At 34.2% G+C, this 7,154-nt stretch overlaps 1 long non-coding RNA gene across 1 annotated transcript; it reads right to left on the bottom strand.

The window, feature by feature from the left end:
* Window positions 1-200: 200 nt before the first annotated feature.
* On the bottom strand, window positions 201-6,938 carry LOC147648226 (uncharacterized). Its single transcript, XR_015280954.1, has 3 exons — window positions 6,822-6,938; window positions 3,376-3,429; window positions 201-2,170 (listed from the first exon to the last, which is right to left on the bottom strand). It is a non-coding gene; the product is annotated as an uncharacterized LOC147648226 (long non-coding RNA).
* Window positions 6,939-7,154: the final 216 nt, after the last annotated feature.

The following is a 7,154-nucleotide window of genomic DNA, read 5'->3' as shown; positions in this document are numbered from 1 at the left end:
TTTATAATTTTTTATGTTTTTTCTGCAAGTGCCAACTCTTTGTCCATCCCATTTACAAAGCACAGCATGATGTTCTATTGAAAGTAAAGGATTAATTCTCCTAGGATGTGCTAGGAAACATTTCTTGTTAAATAAAACTTTTTCTTTCTAGATCATTAGCACAGATAAATAAAGGTGCAACCTCAGTTATAAACTCAAATACTGTCTTTGAAAGGGATTTTTTATTTATTTCTAGAAGTTGAAGTAGGTTTTTTGCCTACAGTTTTTGCCTACAGTTGCCTGCAATTTAGGACATGGAATTTACAGATTTAGAATTAACATTAGCACATAACTAAATGAGAAGTAATATAATAGACTTAAAGTAAGTTTAACACTACCTTACACACCGTGTTGGAGTCAAAATAATACGCTAATGAACTTGTTGTATGACCAAGTTCCTAATCTCCCTTTCATTATTGAGGAAATAATGGCAGTCCTTTCAATTTACTGTCTATTAGGAAACGATACATATGACCATAAACAGATGGCAAGAACATGCTGAGATCTTACTAATTGTATTCTATCTTTGTTGTAATGTCAATGGCTTATGGCAGTGCTATAAAACCAATATTAGTTGGAGGTAAAATTCTAATTTCAACTGTTCAGCAGCAGTAATTTGCAAGGAAGGGATGATCTGGCACAGAAGGCAAGAATTTCCCTATTAAAAATGTTTATTAACTTCCTGAAGTAATCTTAAGTCAGAACTGGTGTGTTCAGTGATTTCATCATACAGTGAAACATTAACATTATGGGATTTTGCCATTTCTGTTGAGCAATGTTGTTTGAATAAAAGTCTGCAGACTTTCAATTAACAAGATAATGAAAGAAAGGGTTTAGGCATCTGCTGTGTTTGTATATTGGCTTAACATCTGTGTCTTTTAAGAATATGAAAAAATAAGAAGTACCTTATGATTACAGGGAAGACAGAGTAGCACTGGAATTGGTTTTCCAAAAAGGCCACACATCTTCTGTCTTTGGAGATTCTCTCCATTTCTTTGGGGATTCTCTGAATCTGACTAGATTCAGATAGAAAAAAAAAGGTATGAATTACCCACTCAAATATTTTCAATCTTGTTTGAAGTTTGTGGTGGGACAGGGTGATCTTCCAAGCAGGACTATTACAGTTCTATGGAAAAAGCAGCAGGGTTTTTCTGAAAAGCATTTATTGGTTGCAAGCCTTAATAGAAGATAATGCACCATGAAATCATAGAGGTGACATAAAAATATGTTAATATTGAAATATGCTGCAAAGAGAATATATTCGGCTGATTTATTTTAAAACTCAGTAATATCAGGCCATTTATCATGTAAGCAAGCAAGTGAAGAATAAGCTTAATGCATTTCAAATACAACAGAATTTCTAAAGCTTATCACAGTATATTCACAGATTGCTTCCTTAAATACAGTAGAGGATCAAGGATTATTACAATGTAATCTCATATATGAAAAATTAGTTGTATTCACTCATGCCCTCCAACAAACTCAATTATTTCTCAGTAAAAATATTGTGTGCCTTTCACATACAGATATATTATGCAGATATATCTCCATATTAAAATGAATCAAGATACTACTCAAAATTCTTTAATCTGAAACAATTTCAATGATCTTATAAGTCAAATAAAAAAATACTAGTCAGACATCATGGAAGGCAATGTAAGCATTTTCCACCAATAATTTGCAGGGACAGGTTTTCTTTTATTAATAACTCCTTATGACAGGGATCAAGTAATATACTTGATATAGTCCTATAGACTTCCAGAAAATATGTTTCCAGCACAAGCATCTTAAAGAACATCCTCAAGTGATTTTTCTTTACAGTGGAAGAAATGTAGTGGTTTTATAGCAGTTTTGTTGGGAACAGAGTTAAATTTATTCATAGCAGTGCATATAGTTCCATGTTTGGATATCTCCTGAAAAGAATACTGATAGGTCAGGGATGGTTTCATTATTGCTTGCACAGTGCTTGCACAGCATCTAGACCTTTTCTGCTTCTCACATATTCAGCACATGCACATGCTGCCCCACCAGCAAGCAGATGATGAACACAAGAGGCTGGGAGCTGGACAAGTGGCCCCAAGTGACCAAAGGAATATCCTGTCCCATGTAAAACTCTGCTGAAAATCAAGACCTGTGAGCAGAAGGAGGGAGGAGGTAAGTTTGGAATTATGATGCTTGTCTTTCCAACTCCCTCTTCAAAGTGATAGAGCCCATCTTTCCTGGAGGGGGCTGAACCTGCTTATCTATGGGAAGTAGTCAATTAATTAATTATTTTGTTTAACTTGTGCACACACCTTTTGCTTTACCTATAAAACTCTTCTCACTTTTACCTTTCAGATAGTTTCTCTCAGCCTGCTGAAGGGAGTGAGTGGATTTGTGAGCTGATTTGATAGCTTGGGTTAAATAACAAACAGACCTGTTTACCTTTGGTAAAATGTCATGTGATAAATGTCCAGTAAAGTTCAGAAGTTAGAGCAGCCTATTTTTCTTCTCTGAACTTGTAATCTCTTCCAAAATTTATACTAATGTAGAAATGGGTGACATTCAGAAGATATAATTTCTGTTCTGATGCAACATTTAAACATGTTTACTTCTACTTTAATGGCAGCTTTCGATTGAAAATCCCAAACAGTAGTAAGTTTAAAATTAGGACAGCAGCAAATTTTTGTCTTATATATGTTCCGCTTTGTCTTTTTTTCCTTTTTACTCATCTTTAAAACTCTGATTCAAATCTGGATGAAGGAATGACAAACATTTATAGCTAAAGAGACTCTGAGCAGTGTGGACTGCCATGGCTTCTTGGAAGAGGGAGGTTGTAGGATGAAGACACAGAGTGCTATAATACCACTTTAGTTCTGAACCTTCATATTGACAATGGGAAAAGTTCAAAGAGGAGAATTCTTTGGGAAAGAAAAGACTCAGTACAAGTAGGAATCCCAAGCACAGAAAGTTCTCACGATCTTGTGAAAGCAAGTTCAAGCATAGAAATAAATATAGTGTTCAACCTGAGATCTTGGAAAAGGCTTCCAGATTTAAAGGCACAAGCAAGAATGAGAGTTTGCAGACAGAAAGATATTAAGCTAAACAGTGGAAAGTTTCAAGGTTTTAAAGTTAAGATATAGAAGTAGTTAAAAAGGTAATAAGAAGTTTAAGGTATAACAAGCAGTTTTGTGTGTCATTATATGATTGGTTAGGAAAGTCGACACTGCGGCAAAGATGTATAAAACAAAATAATGAACTATTGGTGTGAAAGTAGAAACATTCTTTTGTGGCATTAGTTTATTGGCTAAATAAACTCTGAAAGACCTTGTGACATGCAGTCTTGTGACCACTCACCAAGAACATCTGGTGAATGAGGTGAAGATGTCCTCGGTCCTTCACGTCATGAGACTGTAGAAGAAAAACAACAAATCATGCTTTAAAACGTCTTTAAATGGTCCCGTCTCTCTTGCAAAGTCCGGTAAGCACAGTAGCCAGAAGATGCTCCATTCAACCAAATGACACACTGAGCCAAATGATCATGTCTTGTGTGTAAACCCTGCTTTTCTTATATTCATTGCTGTTTTGTCATACTATCAGATGCTAACACTTGAAGCAAAATGTCCCATTAACATACTATAATTAAAAGTTTATTACAAGAGAAAAACTGTTTAGAGTCTTACTGTGACTTTGAAGCTGATATTAAATGCTTTCATTTAAAATTAGTCATCCTAGAAATTATATAGTTATAACATTATCGACTTTGTTACCAAACAGAATACAAGGCAATACAGAAAGGAAAAATGTGTATTTTGAGTGTCTTTGTCAATTTGTCTGTATGTGTCATGCTGGTCTTTAATTAAATAAATGCTGCTTCTGCTGAAAGACCTCTGCCTCTTTATCAAAAAGCTGCCTTAAACTGGCAGATTTTAAAATCCACACATTTGCTTCAAACCTTGAAATCCTTTGGCACTTCACAAATCTTAATCTTTTAGCCTTTCATAGAATTCTGTGAAATTCATCATTTGTACATTTTAAAATAAATTTAGGGCAACCATTCTGTTTAGAGTATGACTATAGAGAGATGGACAATAGCTCTGGAAAATCCTGATGCCTGTAGTAACTTTAGGTCTGCATTGGTATCTGGAACTGCCATCTCTCCAGCATAGCAGGAGATTTAGCTGCTTGTAAGTAATATTTACTTCCTTGCCCTCATACTAAAATTCCTCTCACACTCATCTATTCCAAAGGCAGTAGTGCTTGAAAATATAGGGTAGCAATGCCTTCTTTAAAGCTATCAGACTGTTCCTAAGCAGCAGTCCTATGAATTCTCTGCTAAGCAAAATTAACTTGACATCCACATTATTCTGAAAATACTTTTTTCTTCCTTTCCTGTGAATTTTAATATGTAGCATCTGCTTCAGTAAAGAAAAAAATATACTCTCTTAAGCTCCTGGGTCAAAATGCCTGTGAAGGTAATTGCACAGGGCTTGCAAAAATATTTACAATACTGTCAGTTAAAAAAAATAGAAGTATTTCTTTTCATTGTTTTTTGAGCTGCAGTAGTCTAAACTCAGTTTTAGCATATTGGAGTAATATGTTCTTTGTAATTTTTAGTGAATAGCACTTTTACTATAATACTTGCTTTTTTATTTCAATTTGTTTATTTTTTTAATGAAAAAGCCACAGATATTCTTCATATAATCAGAGTAAAAGAAGACATCACTTAAGTTTTTCCCACGACCTTTCATACTTGGAGCAGTACAGTGCCAGAGTGATGAAAAATTTTAATTCTTTCTGAAAGTCATAAGCTAGCAGGACTTGCTTTAGAAATGATTGAAAACAGAAAAAAAAATTCTGAAATTTCCATGGGGTATATTTAGATACACACTAGGATATCTCTATATTCTCAAATTTACAAGGACTAGAGCACACCTTTTATGAAGCAGGTGTCTTCCTTTGTGTGTGAATATTTCTGTCTGCATATGATAGGAGAATGACAAATTTCACGAGAGGATGGGAAGTGTACTAACACAGTGGCACATTTTGCTTTGTTCAGGTACAATACTGGATGTCATATTAACAGTTGTGTTATCCTCTCTTCCTATACATGGGCAGAGCTGAACCCAAGCTGATTATTGTTTTTTGAAATGGAAGTTTAAGGATAAAAATGTATGCTTTATATTTAATATTAATAACCATAACATTCTAGAGTGAATTTACCTACTGTGCTGTGTTAAAGAGGGTATCGGGTGACACAGGATTGAGGTAAGATTGGAGAAAATTGCATAATTTTGGAAAAGTTTTATTTTTTGTGATCTTCTCACCACATCTGGAAATTGTGATCAAATATTCTGCTGAAATAGATTTTCTTCAGCTAGTAAATTTATTTATGTACCCTTAAATAAAGGTTGCATTTATAAAAACGGAAGGATTATTTTTATAGCAAAATATTTCAAAAGAGAAATTATCAGTTTTAAATGAGAAGAATAGTTTGTCATAAGACAAATCTTTGAATTACCTAGAGTTGGGATAATACTGATAAATTGTTACAATGAATAAATCTTTTAAGCAAATTAGACTTAATGTAGTTTTAACTCATCTTTTGAGCTTTTCCTCACAAATAAATTGTGTGGACAAGTGCCTGTCATGTGGAAAGGCATTTAAAAATTCATTCAGATTAATAAATTCTATCTTTTAATACTAAATCATTTTGTGGTTGCAACATCAGAAAATATAAAGATGGGGTATCATAACAAAAAGTAAATTGATTTATAATTCCTAATAAAAAAGCTCCTGAAAAGAAAAAAAAAAATCTATATATAGAGATGAAATGCTTTTAGATACAGTTATTGCTGATCATTTATGACAGGAGGAGGGGAATCTTTACAGGTGAATTAACCACTGGAAAGTTGCCAAGCCATCATGTTTTATTAAATGCAACCCCCAAAACCAAGCCCATCAGTGTTTTTGCATATGACAACAAAATCTCTTGCTCTGAAAGCATCAAAAAGCACTCAACAATGAAAATGCATTTGAGAAATCATGGGAAAAATTCTGGGTAATTGCCATAAAATTAGAATTCAATCACAAGAAAATCTGCAAACGGAAAAATTTTATTAGAAATGGAGAAGCAAAGAGAATGTTTAACCCTTATGTGTTTTTCACAAACATTTTGTCTTTAGATGTTTAAAATACTTCAAAAAATGTAGAAGAAAGGGCAAGCCATTGAAAAAAAATAGTAGAGCAGCAGGTCTCATGCAAATACAACCATGCAAAAATATAATAGGAATAATTCTGTTTCCTGGTTGGTGGGCTTAGAATTGCTACTCCAGAAGAATCTAAGTCTGAAACCAAGTAAATGTCTAGACACTAGACAATTTATGACTAGGAGAGTTTTGTTCTTCAGTGAGCTACATTACTCAGTTGGCTTTGCTAGTGTTTGAAAAAAGTTATGTCAAGAAATTGCAGGTGAGGTGGCTCTGGTAAATATCTTGAAATAACAGAAATAGCCAGGGGTGACAAGGAGTTGTTCCATTATTAAGCTGTGAAATTGCTTGAAATCTAGCCCATGATACATCAGGGAGAAGTCAGGCTTATTGGTCTTTTACCTTGGCTGCAATTTGCAAGTTAAAAAGATGCATTAGGAGCATTAGATTGTTTCTACATTAGGTGTTTGCATTAGGGTTACAAGCTGCTGCATGTTAGAACATGAGATAACTGTTCAAGCCTGTGTCATTCCTGCCTCTTTTGTCCTTCAGTTCTGCCCAGCCTATTTCTGAGGTAAAAAGTGTCCCTCTTACTGTAGTTTTACTGAGGCCATCCTTTACCCATGGCAATAGCAGTGACATCTTCAACATGAACCCTTATCTTGGCTTCTTCATTCTTGACTGTGAATGTGACAGGTACACCAGTGAGGGCTTGGAAGAGAGATGAAAAAAAGATATTCAAGATTTTGCATCCCATCATTATGTTCACATAGCCTTTGCTCTTTTGTAAGTGCATAGATAAGAGAAGTAATGTGAGAGTACCCAAATTAATATTCTTTCAATTAATGTACATCACACAATGGTAGAAACCACAGCAAACAGAGATTTGTGTCTTCTGCTTTTAAAACCAAATGAAATGCTATCCTG

The sequence above is a fragment of the Cyanistes caeruleus genome, chromosome Z (genome assembly GCF_971803275.1).
Source record: "Cyanistes caeruleus chromosome Z, bCyaCae1.hap1.1, whole genome shotgun sequence".
Lineage (NCBI taxonomy): Eukaryota > Metazoa > Chordata > Aves > Passeriformes > Paridae > Cyanistes > Cyanistes caeruleus.
This window is presented reverse-complemented; position numbering and strand designations above follow the sequence as displayed.